General features: G+C 34.7%; 1 protein-coding gene across 3 annotated transcripts in view; it reads right to left on the bottom strand.

Annotated features, from left to right (window-relative positions):
- The window catches only part of NAALADL2 (N-acetylated alpha-linked acidic dipeptidase like 2), a 1,467,871-nt gene that overhangs the window by 1,138,130 nt on the left and 309,972 nt on the right, over positions 1 to 19,769 (bottom strand). For all 3 annotated transcript variants that reach the window (XM_065540193.2, XM_074031421.1, XM_065540194.2), the window contains exon 3: positions 6,175 to 6,283. The gene's annotated coding sequence lies outside the window, so the exon portion shown is untranslated. The remainder of the gene's footprint in view (positions 1 to 6,174; positions 6,284 to 19,769) is intronic.

Here is a 19,769-nt window from a genome sequence, read left to right as displayed (position 1 = left end):
TATTGAGAATTACATAATGAAAGCTTTTATACATTTTTCAATTTCCTCAAAATGTGCAGAAGCACATGATTAGATTCTAAATTTATAGAAATGAAAAAATATATGTTCCTTAGACATGTACCTGTAAGATGGTTATTCTTATTACTGGCGGTAGAAAAGGTGTTAAAACGTTGGCCAGTCATAATTCACCTTCAGAGTATGAAAGTAAAAATAATATTCTATTCTAATTTGGAAATACATTGAGGATAATAATGAAGAAAAATATTAAAATAAAATAGACATTATATGCTGTTTCTCTAAAACAGTTTAATAAATATTTAATAATGGAATCTAGAAAAAAAAGAACTAATGACATCTGAGTTGTTTGAGGTTAAATTGTGGCAAAAGCACATATTCTGATTCAAAACTTCAAAATTGTTACCAGAAAAGTATAGCCAAGTTAGAACACTTTCTCATTATTTATTTACCAAAACTATTTTATTTGGAATCCAATTTGATTTTACAAGTTCAAATGACTTGTGTGCTTTAAGACTATTTTCTCATAAACAGAGAGGTTTAACTTACAATGGTATAAAATGTGCTCTGGAGACATTTAAATGATGGATATTTTAGACAGGGATTGTCCATATGATAAATTTACAGAAACAAAAGACCTGGTTGAGAAACAGCTAGTCTACTGAGAGAAGACTGTAGATACAAAGTGGATAGACAGATCTGGATTCTAATTCCAACCAGTCTAAACATTTGCCACTTCTAGGAAGCAAAATCCTAAGTAGTCAACTTATTTCATTGATAGGATATTTACTTTGATGTTATCACATCAGATTGGTACCAGGAATTAGTGAATGTGGGCTTGATAAGAACAGAGCTACAAATAAAAGTGAATTACATATTTGACTCTATTCACCTTTACTATTACATAGAAAAAAAAAAGCACGACCCAGAAGCTACAGGCAGTTCAGAGAAACACAAAGAGTAAAAATATCCTACTGTATCATGAGATAGAAAAAAAAAAAAAAAATCATTGTTACTTTGTATTAAATATTAGTCCTTTTGTATTTACATTCTTGCTTTATATTCTCATATTTGTCTATCTTACAAATTCATAATATGCCCTACAAAATTTAAGTATCTAATAAAAGTTTTAAATATTTAAATGTATTAAAGAACAGAAACATCATTAAAATATTGTTATATTTTTCTCACACATATCATTTGTTTAGTCCTCCTGTTAATTACTAATAGGTGCCACTTTTAAATATCCTGCTGTAATTTTGTTTAAATAGTAGCAATTATGTAACAGAAAAGTAAATAATATGAAATAACACATTCTTTCACTAAATATTCTTTTTTGTGTTTTAAATGTTAAAGTATCACATATGCATATGATTATTTATTATACTTTTTTTATATTTTGACTTTTTTGGTCTGGCATGATATGGATAGGTACTAGGTTGGCTCTAAAAAACTGATCACCCTAGTATTTGACCTGAAGCCCATGACTCATCTGGGCTGGAAATAAACTGATCATCTTACCTAATAATAATAAAAAAACAATCATCTTACCTAAGAATTTTTTTATTCCCAGTTATTTACCATTACAATATGACTCTGTATTGTAATGTTTTTGTATCCCCCACTAGACAGTGAACATGCTGAGGAAAAGTATGGTAGTATATTTATCTTCATTCTCCCACTACCTAAAATAGTATCTTAACACATAACAGACTCACCCTAAATATTTTTATTAAATGGTCCTTGAGAAATTTTAAAGAATTTTGTTTAAAATGTTAGTATGTTACCCATAGTAGAAATATTTTATTATGAAAGAGAGAAATAAGAGTGAGTTTTACAGCAGTACCACTTTGAATTAAAAGGTGAACATTCAGTTTTAAAAAAATCAATTTTACAAACAGTTCTTTTGGAAAGAATAATATAAAAACATGTTCCAAGGACAAGAAGGCAGTTCATACACAAAAAGGATAAAATTCATTCCATGTAAGTTAATAAGAGACCATATGTCATATTTGCAAATGAAATATTACAGATTTATTCTAGTTATATAAGGAAATGGAAACCACTTGTGTAAAGATAGTTTTCAGCATCAAGTACTAAATAAATTGCTGTCAAACTGATTAATATGATTAAAAGTTGGTATCTTTGAAATTTATTGCAAGAGCTACATGCAAAGAACTTCAAAAACTTACAAAATTAGGCAAAAGGCAGCTAACAATTTATATAAAGCTAAAAAGTTAATGAGTTGGAGTTTTTTCCCTTTAAAATATTATTTAGCTCTTTATGGCTTTTTATTCACTATATGAATGTTGATTTTTTCTTTTATATCTTTAGAAAGAAAACTGTTACAAGCTTGCCCTCTGAGAGGGACACAAGATTCTTAAAAAATGTAAAAAGGAACAATATAATTTCAGTTTCAAGGATAGGTTATAATAATACAACAATTACCATTTCTACCTGAAATAGTATATTACATTTAAATATTTATTTTAGCTAATTAAGTTGTTTGTTTTTTATATTATTTAAGTGCATTATGTAACTGAAGCCAAAAATATTTCAACGATTTTATCAAAATGCATTTTAAACAAATAGACTGAGTCTTCCTAATAAAGTCAATCTCATGATGAGTGAATTCAATTCAGAAAACATTATTTAGGTAAAATTACATTGAGGGAGGGATGAACTTAAGGACAATATGAAAAGTACCTCAAGACATTTTCCATCAGTTTTCTTCTGTATTTCTCCATTGGATAGGACTTAGAATATCAGTAAGACTCTTTTTTAAATCCATTGGTTCAGAAATGTACAGATCATGGGTGCTATATGATTGCATATGAAACCAGATTTTATTTTCCTATTGAATTATCACTGTTAGACCATTTAACTGTTCTAATTTATTTACTGGTTTTGAACCCAAAGCAAAGTCTACTTCTTAAGGAAAATAAAACAGCAAACAGTAAATTCTGACATAAATCAAATTTATTGGATAGTTTAGTGAGAACTTTTTCATGAAAAATAAAAATTCCTATAATTTTATCTACCCTAGTTTAAAGAGATTCAAGAAGTGGTAGAATATCTCTGGCAGCATAAAATGGCTCCAAGTAGCCCCAGCATCTAGACACTCACTAATATGTGATTTCTAATTACCTTTGTAGTTTGTCACTGTTTAGCACAATGAAAGCTAATTGACCAGAAATGTTTACTTAGATTATACTTAGTTATGGATAAATTTTTGCCATTATTATTCTGTTTTCTTTGTGAATATCTCAACTTTACTGCCTCATTAAACTTTAAATTAGATTTTGATAATTAAGAGTATTTTATGAAATTTTTCAGACAACTGCAATATTCACACAGGAGCTACAGTACTCTTAAAGCCACTGTCATATTTTTCTAAATTTAATTCCTACTCATTCTTTATGGATTATTAAAAACAACGGCACTTTGATTTTAATTAAACACTTCATTTGAAAGCCATGACTAATAAATGTCAAATGCTAAAGGTGAACTTATGTTAAGTGGATATCAGAAGATTTTTCATAGCATGAAAGGAATTCAGGTCTGAGGCTTTTTAGTTTTACAATCACCAATAAGGAGTACAGACAAGAAAGGTAAAATTAACTAACTCAATCTAGATGCTTGTGTTACTTTGCTTTCATGTTGGGAATCAGTGAGCTCAACAATGGGTTCAATGGGTTAGGCATTCCTTAATTCTCTAAGCCTCAGAAGGCAATTTAAAAAAAAAAAAAAATTAGGTTTGCTGCTTACATGTCCACCTTGCCCACAGGCATTATGTTTTAACAAAATATTGAAAATCAACTTATGAATGTATTTCTTAAAGAAAATTCTTAAATCACACTGGTATTTTTTGGGTTGTTTTGTTTTGTTTTTACAAAATGCTTTTATAAAACAAGGTAATAAGATACAAGTTGGCATCACTAGAAAGCCTCCTTAAATAGCTTTACTTTAACTTCTAACATTTCATTTATGTGTTTATTCTTATTTTTCACAATGTGTGGAGTCTTTGGAAGACAGAATGAATGTTTATTTAAAAAGAGCTAATACTTTTAGCTAATACATGATGTAAGTCAATCAAGAAATAGATGTAACCACTTCTGATAAATTTGGCATTAATATTGAAGTTCTTCTGGTTGGCTTGGCTATCAAAGAACTGGATAGCAACTATTCAAAATCATTACAACATGGCTAGACTATAACATCCAAAGCAAAAGCCTCTTAAAATGTTATTTTGGGAATATATAAGTCAGTAACAGCTTCTACTAACACATAGAAAAACCCACCTAAAAGACATTGCATGCTTTATATAATATACTCAATTCTCAAAATGATCATACTTGAAGTAACTCAAATCTGTCTACATACGATCATGAACTGAAAAGCTCTATGAGTAATAAACGTAAGAAAAAAGAAGACATGGAAGGGCCCAAATGAAACCATAGAGATCCTAGCTCCTAATAATTATCTTTTTATCATTATAATAACTGATGTGAGTCCCTAAAATCTTCGTTCAATTTTCTTGTAGACATAAATTCTGATTAAAACTGAGCCAAAACATTAGACAAGATTCTAAGAGTATACTGTCTTGGCCAACTTCCCATCTTCCACTAAGCCTGTTGCCTAATTGCCATTACCATCTGATAAAATGTACTTATTTTATAGTAAAATATAGGTTTGAGAGGCAGTAAAATGTTAAAAAAAAATGAATATATTCCACTGTTGTAAAAAAGAAAATAAAGGAAAATAAAAGTATAAGAGTTGATGAAGTTAGAATATTATGCTAGAAAATATATCTCTTTAAGCTACCAATTTGATTTTTTCCCATATGAAGAAATATTTTCATTAGAATGTTGATAAAAAGAAAATACAAATTAAGAAATAAGCTGCTAACCAGTAATTTACAGGGTAGTTTTATTCTTGGATGGCAGTCCTAGATTTGAAGTTCTCATTCTAGATAAATAATTTTTTAAGCCTCAGAAAAAGATTAAACCGATGCATCATGTAAGTATTGGATTTTATGGTCAAAAAATCATTTTTCCCCAATGTACTGTAAAATTCAGAGAAATGCAAGCCAAAACTGTTTAATTTTTACTTATTTAGTTTTAATTACTTAGAAAGTAACAGAAATGGAGCTCAACAAATGCTAGGCAATATTATAACTGTTTACATAGTAACATAATTCTATAGTCATATTTTGAGTGGAAAATAACCTTAGAAATTAATTCAATCTTAAGGCCAAATTCAACCCTTCTCCTCCCTCTACGCTTTTCCAGGGCTCCTCCCCAATTTATTTCTTTGACCATTTTAAAACACTTGAATCTTAATGGCTTTTTTAAGAGGTACAGTCTCTTTCCCCATAGGCCTACCAGTTTTTATTGTCCCACACCCAGCCACTTCATAAATCTGCATTACTTGCCTGACACTCCAAGGCACAGGAATTGGTCAACTTTCCCTTATTCAATCTAACTTCTTACATTTGAAAGCAAGGGATGACTAAGAAAAGTTAAAAGATTCTTCTATATTCCTGAAGTGTGTTGGTGGTTATACTGGCTCTGCTCAAATGTTCCAGCTCTTGGTTCTGTGCTATTATTTTGTGCCTTTCCATTATCCACATCATCTAAAGTTTTATACATATTAAGCCATAATGTATGAACAGAAGTTCACAGTCTATGTATGGTCACGTACTGAGAAGCGTTCCAAAAGGTCAACGAATCTATATGAACTTGAAATAAAGAAGTTATGCAAGCCATGTTGTCTCAACTGCATTGTTGTTATTTTTAAATAAAAATCACTGGACTGACTTAAACCAAAAACAAGACTTAATTTGATTAGTTATAACATTCACAATTACAGACAGAGAATTGATACACACCAAGACAAGAATACTGCACCAATTTCAACAGCCACACAGAAATTAAAGTATTTTTATAATGCTATCCAAAGAAAATGGGCTTAAACCCATGAAATAAAAGATGAATAAAAATTGGAATACATAAAACTTTGCCATAGAATAATGCTTGCATTCTTCTTTTTTCAAAATTAGCAGCTATTGGCACACTATGGAAATACATCAAGTCACCTTATTAAAAGTTGATTCAAGAATGAAAGTCTTACAATCTAATTAAAATAATTAGGTCTTACTTCAATTGAACGTTCCTAGTGCAACTGGAGGGCTTCTTCAGGTTACAGGAGACTGACAATCTGAACCCAGGGCTCTTCATCCAGGTGCCTAATAGTCAAAGCTCATTTCCTGTTCATAAATCAAAAACCAGAGTTAAATTGGGAGCTGCATGAGATAATTTATCTATTGTCTCTTGAATTTTGTTCTTTGATTAATGCTTCTTAGCATAACTTGATCAGTTCCTTTTATTGTAAGCAGACAGAAATTTTTCATTTCTTTTGGAAGTCAACAATGTATAGACTTTTTATTTTTAAAGCATACCATTTTATCTTAACAACAAATGTATACACAAATACACAAATACTTTTCTCCCTTGCTTTCATTTTTCCATGTTTACATTTGCACCTTAATTCAGCAAGCATAAATTGCACACTTACTTTGTGCCACACAGTACTAAATACAATTAAAGATAAAGCAGGCCAGGCACAGTGGCTCACACCTGTAATCCAAGCATTTTGGGAGGCCAAGGCAGGAGAAGTGCTTAAGCCAAGGGGTCTGAGACCTGCCTGGGGAATATAGTGGTGTTGGCAGTGGCAGCCCATTTGGAGAGGCTGCTGCCATGACACTAGCTTCAGTAGGGGAGATGTGGCCAGGGTTGCATGCTCCCTGGCGTGGCAGGAGACAAGAACAGGTGGAATCTCCACCTTCTTTAGTTGGCAGGGCAGGACCACTCCCCCCCACCCCCGCAATTCCAGGCACAGCTGTACCTGCTGCCTATGCTTTGATTATGGAGCAAAGTTGAGGCTGAGCCTCACTGTTGCAACATTGTAGCAACCTAACTTGGTGTTCCCAAGCTTGGGGCAGCACTGACACACAATCACCCTGCTGCCTTGGCCCTCTCCAGACTTTGGGCACCAACAAGCACAGAAGGAAGCCTGAGAGGGGGCTGAGGGAAGCTCAGCATAGAACTGCAGGGAACCCACAGCACAAACAGCCTGGGTGACAAGGGAAGATAGGCTCCTGGGTGGAAAGAGACGGGTCCGCAGTAAAACTGCACCTTCAAGCCAGGATTGCCTGAAGCCTGGTGGCTGGGCTGATGGACCAGAATAGGAAGTACAATGCTTTTTCCAGGCCCACGAAAGGCCGCCCATGAGCCAATCAGTATGCGCTTCCTCCCCACTGAAGCCCATAAAAACCCCGGACTCAGCCAGCCTCAAGGAGACGACGGGACAACCTGCCTACAGAGAGGAACTCCAGGGTCTCCTCTCTGCTGAAAGCTGAAGAGACAATTGGACAACCAGCTGCGGAGAGGAGCTACCCACTCCAGGGTCTCCTCTCTGCTGACAGCTGAACACTTGTTGGGACACCCTGCCTTTGGAGAGGAGCCACCCAATGTGGGTCTTCTCTGAGCTGTTCTGTCACTCAATAAAACTCCTCTTCACCTCGCTCACCCTCAATTTGTCCTCATACCTCATTCTACCTGGACACAGGACAAGAACTCAGGACCCACTGAATGGGAGGGGTAAAGGAGCTGTAACACTAACAGGGCTGAAGCATGCCCCTTCCTTGCCACATTGCAGGCAACAAAAAGGAAAGAAGAAAGGAGAGAAGAGCTGTAGCCCTCCTAGACCTACGAACTCCCTGAGCCAGGGCTGTGACACTCTATTTGGGGCTCTGAGGTTCCTGGTATCTCCAAGCTTCCAGGCATCACTGTGTTCCCTCGTGCCAGCCATGGAAGCTGCTTGCAGTACACCTGGTCCAGCTGCCGCCTCACAGGGAGCCAGCACCCATGCCAGTGCCTGGAGCTGCCCACCCCACTGCAGCCAGTGTGCATGGCCAGACCCCATGCTCGCTCACTCACACATCCCTCACCACTCTGTTCATCCTTGGCCGGCATGGGATCCAGGCCAGTAGTGTGAGCCAAGCGCAGCCTGCAAGGCCGAGTGGGCAGAACAAGCCCAGTGGGCCCAAGCAAAACTTGAGCAAAGGTGCTGCTGGCCACAGAGGTTTCCAAACAGAAAAGCATCACCGTAAGAATCCTGTAACCATGGGACCCTGTGTCTACAAAAAATAAAAATTAAAAATTAGCTGGGCATGATGGTGTATGCCTGTGGTCCCAGCTACTTGGGAGGCTGAGATGGTAGGATCACTTGAGCCTGTGAGGTGGAGGTTGCAGTGACCTGTGATTCCACCATTGCACACCAGCCTGGGTGACATAGTGAGATCCTGCTTCAAAAACAAACAAATAACAACAACAACAAAAAGATGAAACAGAAAATACATAACTGGAAAGGAAGTAACTTAGTATCTCTTTGGGAAAAAACGATTAAACACAGGAAGAGATGTGTATTAGAAAGAGCATATCTAGGACTGAAAACTTTGTTCTTCATATCTGTATGGCCTTGGATAATTTCTGAATCTAAGTCTCAATTACTTCACCTCAAAATTAGAATGAAAACAGGAAACTTGCAGAACTACTGTGAGAATTAGAGACATGGTATGTAATGTGCCTCACACATTGCCCAGCATGTATTAGGTGCTCAATAAATGAGTGATATAATTATATACTATTTTAAGACATTGAGTCTTTTCCTTTTATATCTTCTAATGCCAAGATTGGTTATTCTACATTTCATATTGGCAATGGCTGTGATACTAAGTAATAATGCTATGAATTATGAAGCTACTTATTTGTGCTTCACCGTCTTTATTGTAATATTTTATCTTAGTTTTGAGATACTTGAAAGCTATAAAGTGTTCTTATTCTCCTTTCAAAATTACTTAACCCTAAATAAGCTATTATTTCCTTTTATCAAGATTAACTTGTAGTATTGTACAAGCTTGTGACTAGAAAAAAATTCTTAACCTTCTATTAAGTTAACTTCCTCCTAGTTTTCACCCTCATTTCAGTATCCTCCATCTTCCTTAAGCTTTACATAAGAAATAATGTGTCATAAATTTCTCAACTACCAAAATACATAATAAAATAATAATTCTGAATTTTTGTCTTAAATTCCTTCTGCTTTTAGAGAAAAAGGTGCTTATGGTAGATCTTGTAGATTCACCAATTTAGAAGTGCCATCTAACTCTCTTTTCTCACAAAGAAAGAACCTCTTGATAAGGATAACCTAACTAGGTTAATACATGAATTAAATGAATCCTAGACTTACCTATCCTCAAATGTTATGCACCAGATGTTTGTGTTTTCCCAAAATTCCTATGTTGAAGCCCTAATCTCCAGTGTTACAATATTTGGAAATGGATCCTTTCACGATTAGTGATTTAAAAAGAAGAGACCAGAGAGCTTGCACACTCTCTCTCTCTGCCATATAAGAACTTAACAAGGAGGCCATCTGTAAGACAGCCCTTGAAAACTGGCTGGAACTTTGATCTTGGACTTCCCAGTATCCAGAACTGGGGGAAATACATTTCTGTTGCTTAATCCACCCAGTCTGTGGGATTTTGCTATAGCAGCTCAAGCTTCAAATAAAGTATTTAGTTCAAGAATGCTATTACCACATTAGTATGGACACACACAAGTGCATACCTGCCTACACATACACATAATTCAGGACATTTAATATTATCTCATTTGTGGAGAATAGAAGAAGTAAGGAATGAGGAGGATTGGAAGTCACTACTTAATTCTCAGCTTATATTTAAGTGTCTCAAGATTCTATTCATGGGTAAGGGTATGCAAGAAATTAATGATAATTTTAGTACAAATGTGGGTTTCTGCCCTCCCTCAACACTAAAAATGAAGAAGTGAAACCAACCCAGTAGTCCCATAGACAGGTTTTGGGGATTTTTGGATAAATATAAAAATTGACTTTTCTGGTCTTAAAGCTTGAAGCTTACATTTGTTTTAGCTGAGTTTCTCCTTCAGGAAAGGACCCCCCACCAGACCTCTCAAAAAGTATCAAATAACTGAAACTCACCAGATCACCACATCCAGAAAGTGAGGCCAGACTCCTCATTCATCATGATTGCTCTTAACCCTCCCAAGTTCCTGTTTTGCCAGACATAGTGACATTTCTTCCCTGCTACATAAACCCCTAATTTTAGTAGGTCAGAGAGATGGATTTGAGACTGATCTCCCATTTCCTCAGCTGCAGCACCCCATTCAATCCTTCTTCCATGACAATACTTGTGTCAGTAATTGACTTTCTGTGTGGCAAGCAGCAGGACCCAAACCAAACCCCTGGTGTTTCGGTAACAGAAGGAGTCATAACAAAAAAAAGCAGAGACATGTTCACAAAGAAGTCTTCAAGCTACAAATCACAAGAAATGCGAAGCCACATGGAACTCTTTTCCTAATCTTTCTCTTGGCATCTAACTGGATTAAAATGGCATATTGCCATCTGCATTCCTGCATGTGATTAAAAATCAAACCCTACAGATTGAGGTAGATAGATGAAAAGTCCTATGTCATCTTGTCTAACATAATGTCTTTGATCCTTGCTTTTCCTATCCCCACATTAAGGATTCTCTTTACTAAATGAAATGAACTCTAGTATCTTATATTGAAATGCATTGTTAAAGATGTGATTTTTTTTCCTCAGGTTGCAGAAAAACTTGCCTGAATTAGTTCTTTTAACTTTGTGGACCAAAAGGTCCACAAAGCACTACCTAAAATCGGAATACTGAGACTAGAAGAAACTTAATGATTATCTCACTTAAGTGTCACACCAACATTTACCACTAGCTCCCACTGGATGTTTTATTTCATAGTAAACTCCAACCAGATCATACATACAATTTTTAACAATAAAATCTCATAAATAAAAAGCCACTCAACTGTGGAAGATGTTTTTTCTCTATACAGAGACTTTTAATTGGTATATTCTCATATTAGAAGGACAAAATGGTATAATTCTTTGGAAATTGTCTTTAATTCTGAGAGTGGCTTAATATACACATATTAATACGTGTATTTTGGATTTTCCTAAGCACCACATATAAAAGAAAAACCCCAATGCAACACATGCTATGTCCGACTTAGCAAAATTTCTGTGGGATTAATAGAATATTATTAATAGACATTTTTTATGGTTACCATTCTATTAACTTATACAGGATGGTTATCTCCTTTTTCTAAAACAGTCTTTTTCAAGATACTTTACTGATCAATAACTAATAAAAATTCCCTATTTTTAATCATATAAATTTCTTTTTTTTTTTTTTTTTTGAAACAGAGTTTCGCTCTGTCACCCAGAGTGGAGTGCAGTGGCTGGATCTCAGCTCACTGCAAGCTCTGCCTCCCGGGTTTATGCCATTCTCCTGCCTCAGCCTCCCGAGTAGCTGGGACTACAGGCGCCTGCCACCTTGTCCGGCTAGTTTTTTGTATTTTTTAGTAAAGACGGCATTTCACCAGGTTAGCCAGGATGGTCTCGATCTCCTGACCTCGTGATCCGCCCGTCTCGGCCTCCCAAAGTGCTGGGATTACAGACTTGAGCCACCGCGCCCGGCCTATAAATTTCATTTTTAATTAAACATTTCTTGAAAACCCACCATAAGTTAAGCATATCAACTTCAAATACTCGTATAAGGTTTTGAGATCCTTTAATATTTTGATCCACCTCTGAGCCTCTTGAAGGCAAGGACTATGTTAGCTGTGTCCTCAGGATCTATCATTGTGTTAAAATATAGAATATGCACAATAAATGTTAACAAATGATATTTGTGACTCAACATTTCTATAGATTTCTACAATCCTTTTCATATAATGGATATCCTCGCCGTCCCTTCAAAAATGTACTGTGTACTCTCTTCACATCTTTTCTCCTGTCCTTTCTGAGATATTTGTTCTGCTCTCTTGCCTAGTTTCGACTTATTTTCCATGATTCGCTTATCTCATAAAATCTATTCCAGCCTAAGCATTTCATTTCTCTCAAACTGTGTCAAGACTATATTACACTGAACTCTACTATCCTAAAGAGAGTCAAAAAATCAGATTTATACTTCTTATATATCCTCCACAGATCATAGTTCTAAGTTGGGAACATTGCTAGTTAATATATAAGATACATATGGTTTGTGAGAAAAGATACAAGTCTCTTTTAGATCAGGGATTGGCAAACTATGGTCTATCAGCCAAATTTGGCCTGATGCCTGTTTTTATAAATACAATTTCAATGGGACACAACCACGACCATACATTTATGTATTGTTTATGGCTGCTTTCCTGCTATAACAATAAGTTGAGGCCATTTGGCCCACAAACCTAAAATATTTACTCTCTGGTCTACTACAAAATAAGTTTGCCAACTAGTAGATGAGATCAGTGGTTTTCCAGTGAGGGTCTCAGATTTTCTTGGCCTAGTCTCATTCTTAAGCGTTGTGGTTGGATAATGTTATAAAACCCAGTGGGTCTTAAAGGTGGTTTTTAGACTAGCAGTATAAGCATCACATTGAAATTTGTTAGAAATTCTAAATCTTAGCCACCATTCCAGACTACAGATCAGAAATTCTTGAGATAGGGCCCAGCAATGTGTTTTTAGCAGCCCTCCAACTGATTCTAATTCACACTAAAATTTGAGAATCACTGGATTAAATAGCGAAACATTTATTAACACCTGACCATGATGACTTGGCCTGGCTACGGCAGATCCATTTCCTTTAAAGATATACTAAGTTATGAAAATATATTAATTACATTTCACCCATCCTAAAATAAGACACCTTGCATTTATTCTGCAAGAACATGAAGGAACAGGATTCTCTTGATGTGGGAATTGCTATAGCACTTTTAGTAAATGCCAAAATGCCACCAGCTGCATACCCAAAGGAAAGACAATATACCAAGTGCCAAAGTGTAAAACCTACCCAAAAATAGATTGAAATATCAAAGCAATATAGCAGATAAGCTCCGATTTTTATCGGACTGCCTGTCAAGACAAACCTTTGCACAATGCTTCTCAGCAGGGACACAGGAGCAGCAGCACTGCAGCTCAGTATGGGACTCTGATAATCAAGAATTTGTTCCAACATGCATATCCCCAGCTCAAAGTCATAAATGTTGCCTTTCCATGATAGTGTGTGGGTAGCACTTTTCATGATAGTGTGTAGGTAGAAATAGGAATAATCACCACCAAGCCTTTTGCATGGTAATAACTAGCTAGCACTCCCTATGAAAAAAATTTATAATTATGTTATAATATATATAATTTTCAGAAAATAATTATGTTCAAACTTTATGATCAATTCTCACTTCCTCATTGTTTTTCTCTAAAATACAGACTAACACCAGCAGCTTTGTCTATGATATGAAAGGATTGTAATGTACCAAAAATAATGGAAAGTTATTGATAAGTGGAAAGGATAAAAAAGCTACTTCTTAAAAGACTCTTGCCTCAGTGTTTTATATTTTAATGGTATAAGCTAGGCAGCTATTTCAAGAAACAAACAGTAAAATTATTTAACCTATTGAAGAGTCTCTACATAAAGGTTAAAAAAAAATGTCAGTCAATAAGAATAAACTATTGACTGACAGCCTCTAGAAACTTCACATTATTTCCTAGTCTTAAAAAAGTTACGTTTCTACAAAATAATATATCCATTAGTTCTCTATAGAAATTTCACACATAAATTTCATATGCCTAAAATTTATATAAACATTTTATTCAATACTCTTTTAAAAGTTCTTTTATTTTGACATATATCTACAAAATATAAGAAAAGTGTTCGGACATGCTGTGTAATAGCATAAATGAAAAATATGGGCCTGGGTGTTACCCCATGTATTTAGCAAATGACTGGCCACTGTTCAGATGATCTGTTAGATTTCTGATACAAAAACTTAAAATTCACAAATTTAACCCACAAATTAATTAATATATAAATTGACACACACATAATACAGAACAAATTCAAAGAGGAAGAATACACAATGATATTTTTATAGGGTTACAACCAACCCATGTAAAGATAAAAATGTTTCACCCAGAAATAATTAATAGTGGGGAAACATAATACCTACTTAGAAGGATAGTAAGTCACTAAATAGCATGAAACAAGGAGTCAGTAAAGGCTAAGAAGGTTACAGACTGTAATTAAGGGTAATGCTCTGAAATTTTAAGGAGTGGAAAATTAGGCCAAATGTTATAAGCCTTTCATAGAAAGTCCTCTAGAATCAACCTCTAGCAGATGCTTCAATTGAGTCATTTAAAATTAGACAAGAGCCTGTCTTTGCCAAATGCCATAGGGAATTATTCAATACTAGTGGGATGTACTAAATGAACTATCTGTTTTCTTTTATTCATTTTTTGCATATATAATTGTCATGATTTCATATACATTAAAAAATAATGAAAAGATAAAAATGCTCTGGAGGTTATTATGCTACTATTATTATCATATCAACTCATCCTTTTTATGTTTTTCAAAACAAGAGGAATGATGGGATAAAATAATTAAGAGGTAAGTCCTACTCTTGAATAGTCCACTCAAAATATTAAATTCAAAGAAAAGTTATATTAAAAGATAGAATATACCTTTGTAAAATTTGCCTAGTTAAGATCATATTTAATTACCCAACAATGCCCTAGCATGATGTGTAACACAAAGTATATAATCAATAAATACTAAATGAATGAATAATAAATACCTCTCCTCTGGAAACTATCTTTTCCAGGGTTTATGGCCCTGAGATGTAGTAGTATTGTATTCATTAATCACTTAAATCCAACCCAGTCTACCTGGACTCAAAAGTCTGGCCTTGCTACTTACTAACGGTGTGTCCTTAAGCAAGTTGCTTAGTCTCAACATGTCTCAGTTTTCACATTTGAAAAATGAGGAGAGATTACAATAGCATCTGCCTCCTAGACCTTTTCTAAGTATTAATCACTTAATACTGGTAAACCACAGAATCTATTAGATAGTAAGCCTCAGTATGGTGAGACATCATTCTTAGTAATGGCCACCAGTGTGCATGGTAACTAGTCCGATAGGAGACATCAGGGTGTTAGTCTAGAAAATGTTAGAAAGGCCAGGTGACATTACACAGATTCTTAGAACATGATTCATTTACTAATATACTCTAAAAATAAGTCAGCTGATTAATAAGATTGACTATGGAAATAAATGGTATTCTCATCCAAGTTAAAGGAACCCTGGCTCTTCCTTTGCAATTTCAGTCCACTAATGGTTACTTAGCTTTAGCCTTCTAGGCTTTGTGCTATATGTCAAGTTCTTGATCTTGATAAGGCGGTCCAACGAGTTATTAGTAAAACAATGGACTACTATGCTTTTCTGGATTTCATATTTTCAATGCCAGCTCCATCAGCTGTCCATAAATATAAACTCATGTCTGTGGTTTCAAGGATAATTGCCTCTCAGTTGAGTAACTTAAAAAGACCATAAATGTAAGTCACAATCTGATTGATCTGGGTTTCAGTCCTAGCTCCGGTATGATGAGCTCTGTGGCTTTGAGCAAGTTAAACTTTAGGCTTATTTCCTCATATGTGAAATAGGAAAAAAATACATAAATCACCATTTTATGGGGTTATATTGAGGACTAAAAATCAAGTAACTCATGAAAAATGCTTTCAAGTACACTGGTGAGAGACTATCTGGGTTCAAATGCTTGCCCTAATACTTATTAGCTGTGTGTACTGGTGCACCTTACTTAGCCTCACTATGCTTTAGTAAGTAGTTACAAAAAGGCTAGCTATTACTATTTTAATAGCATTATTGGAATATAATTTCCAGCTTCTCAATGTGTATCCTAATACATAACTTTTTCCATTCCTTCCAACTATCAGTGTCCTTTCAAATTCGAGAGTTACTATTCCTTTTAAAGGCTTATTATACGTTCATATTCCCTTGATGTTTTCTGTGGCTTCTTGGGGACAATTCACACCCCAACAATTGCTTTGATCCAGAAATCATGCTCCTTGGTATTTATCCAAAGGAGTAAAAACTTAAGTCCACATTAAAATCTGAACATAGATGTTTATAGCATCTTTATTAATAATTGCCAAAACCTAGAAGCAACCAAGATGTCTTAGAGGTGAATGAATAAGTAAAGGGTTATACATCCATACAATGGAATATTATTCAGTACTAAAAAGAATTGAGTTATCAAGCCACAAAAAGACATGAATGAGCTTTAAGTGCATATTACTAAGTGAAGGAAGTCAGTGTGAAAAGGCTACAAACTATGGATTCCAACTATATTAGGTTATGGAAAATGAAAAACTATGGAGACAGCAAAAACATTACTGGTCACCTAGGGTTTAGGGGAAGGTAGGGATGAATAGTGGAACACAGAGGATTTTTAGGGCAGTGAAGCTATTCCATATGATACTCTAATGGTGGATATGTGCCACTATACCTTTTCAAAACTTATCAAATATACAACACAAAGTGTGAACCCAAATGCAGGCTATGGACTTAGGTTGAGAATGAAGTGTCAATGTTGGCCTATCAGTTGTAACAAATATATCACACTGGTGCAGGATGTTGATGTCAGGGAAGATTGTGCTTTGGGGTTGGAGAGGGATACGTGGGAACTCTGTACTTTCTGTTGAATTTTGCTGTGAACCTCAAAGTGCTATAAAAATAAAGTATTAATTTTTTTAACAATTGAATAAAATTAAAACACACATACTGTGTGAGCTAAAAAAAAACCTACTACCAGGCTAGATTTGAGCTTTTGGCCACTAGATTACACAATTTGTTTAAAGACTATGGCAGTACCCATGCTCCAAGACTTGGGAGAGAATTAGCAATATGTGTTAAATTTATTCAATCAAAAATGGGTGAACATTACCCATTTTTTGGAAAGGAAATCTTAAATATAACAACCCACTGATCTCCATATCCTTAATAAAAATGATTTTTTGGTTTTTTTTAGAAAGTGGAATTCAGGCTTCCATTACTTCATACACAGGTAATCAAAAAAATTTGTATAGTCAAAATACTGAAAAAAAAAAAAGAAACAACATTTTTCTCACACAAATACATCATGCAAACATATATTTAGATAAAAATTATATACAACTCCTTGAATAAGGCCATAGAAATATTCAAATAAAAATTAAGATATAAGTTTCAAGAGAGAATGAACTTTCTTTTATTTCCTGATTCATCCCTAGAATCTAAGGTAATATCTGATACCCAAAAAGTACATAAATATCTGGTTAATAAATAAATGAACCACATATTCCCTTTATAAAAAAAAAAATCATTCTGCCTTTGTTGTGAATCAGAAAGGGGCTAGCATGGAGATAAAACAGACTTTTTAGGAGCCTACTGCAACTGTCTGGCTAGGAAATAACGAGCACATAGAAGAAAGCAATAGCAGTGGAAATGAGTGAACACAGCCAGGAAAAGTGTAAATAACACCATGCTTTAAGCAGTGAAGATAAGCCACTGAGAACACGAAATCCTGAGGGGCAAGAAGAAAAGAAGAGCCTAAGAAAGTTAGCAAGAAGGAATGTTTCATGATGAAGAAAGGAAGTAACAAGACAATGGTGTCACAGAAGCTCAGAGAAGACAGATTTAATAGACGGAAAGAATAGTATCAAGTGTTGCAAAGAAGTCAAGTACTATGAACAGGGCTGGGATTCGGAATGGGCTTGGTTAAGCATTCACGTTGGGAAAAAAAAATTTAAAGGAGCATCGAAAAATGCACTCAGAAGACAAATAATATTTTAATACATTATTTTAAAAATTATAATTAGTGCAGAGAATCCATGGTGAACAAAATATCAAAATTATAACTAATGACGAGTTGTTTTATGCTCATGTGTTATTGTGTAACACAACCGCTGGTAGTTCTTGGACCTGCACAGCCTTTGCTTTCCCACTGGGTATGTTTATGGGGTTGACAATGATGTGCCAATAGATTGGGCAACCCAGGGCTTTATGTGTGTTTTTTGATCGTAGCGATTTTATTAACTTTTCCACTTGGTGGAAAATATGGGAGGATTTTTTAATAGATCTATATAGAGGCACGCCTTTTCCTTTCACCACAGTTTCTGATAAGGGTTGGCACAGCACTGACTCAGACTTGGAAAGCTTCCTTTTGGTTTAGCAATTAGAAAGCCATCAGAGACTTAGTGGGAGTAGTTTCCATGTGGCAGTGAAAGGAGAAACCAGACTGCAGTTAATTAAAGAGAGAATAGGCTGAAGACAAAGGAACAGAAACAGAGATGTTTAAGAATAGAGGGTAGATAATCCATGAGGAATACAACTATTCAGTTGCTCCTATATTCACGCTGATCTGAAATCTATCTAAAGAGAAGCAAAAGTATGGTTAAAAACAAATTGGTCATTCCTATGGTGCCGCTTTAGAGACAATTATCTTCATCATGGCTTTAGGTTGATTACTTATGGCTCTTGCTATAAGCAATGTCACTGTGGTTCAAATTAGAACATTTCTGAAATATTTCTGGTACCATGTATGTTGTCACACCTCTCTCCCAAACATACCACATCCCAGGAATCATCTCTATAAAAAATGGTTCTCTAGAAATTTGGATGATTGCTAACTTTAACAAAAGTAATTTTGCAGTAATAACAGATTCAGTTTGAACCATGTAGTAGATCTCTACTGTTGACCTTTTAAATTCACAGACATCTTACAGGAGAAATTACGAAATGGTTTATAAATGTAATTTCCGGTATAGCCGCCTTGAAACTTAATTACGTCATTACCCTTGGAATTTTCCAGTATGAATACGCAAATACAAATATATATTCAAGATGACCCACTAAAAACAGTCTCCAATACCAATGAAATATGAAGCAGTACGAGGTAAATAAAAGTGGGATGGTTTCTAATTAAAAGAGAATTTAATAATTAAGTTTAAAAAACCATGTTTTTAACTATTTTGTAGCACTAATCTCAAAAGGCTAACATCTAATGAATTAGGTTATGTTATAGTTTTGCCAAGCCAAAGGATTCTTCTAAGACATCTTTGTACTCATGGTTAAGTGAGAAAAGTAGAGAAGAAGCTTTCCACTATGGGAAGTGGAACTAGAAGAGTACTTACAAGGGACACATCTTACCAAGATGGAGTTAATCCAATACATGTTCCTTTGGGGGATGATGAAACATATTAGAATTTAGCAAATGTCCCTCTTCAAATATTGAAAGGCAGTGCTTCTCAGTGTATGCTGAAACTACCTCCACGAATCAACTCTAGATTTTTTGAAAAGTCAGGTTCCTGGTCTCACCAGAAACAGAATCTGAATAGGTGGGCTCTAGGCTCTGCGTTTTTGACAGACATCCCTAAGTAATTCTCAAAGTTGTCATATTTAAAGGAGCACTAAAAATGATATAATACATAATCCATTTATAGTATACACTCTACCATTTAGACATGACAGATTTAATAGTGAAATTTAGTGCAAAATAGATCTACTGTTCCATCAAAAGTATCATATAGATGCTGTGGTAATTATTTAAAACATAGTGTATTCAATGGTTGCAGATGGCAAATAAAATATAATCAATAAGTATATGTTGAATGTTTACTATATGCAATAAATAAATCTAATATAAAAACTCTCCCTAGGGAGCTTGTAATATGTGCATTAAATATGACTTTTCTAAATCCCTTTCTATTTGGAGTACTATTTCAAAACTCAAATATTTTCCAGTCTCTTA

Source organism: Macaca fascicularis, chromosome 2, assembly GCF_037993035.2.
Source record: "Macaca fascicularis isolate 582-1 chromosome 2, T2T-MFA8v1.1".
In the NCBI taxonomy this organism is placed as follows: Eukaryota; Metazoa; Chordata; class Mammalia; order Primates; family Cercopithecidae; genus Macaca; species Macaca fascicularis.
The sequence above is the reverse complement of the archived record's forward strand: the minus strand, read 5'-3'. Positions and strand labels throughout refer to the sequence as shown.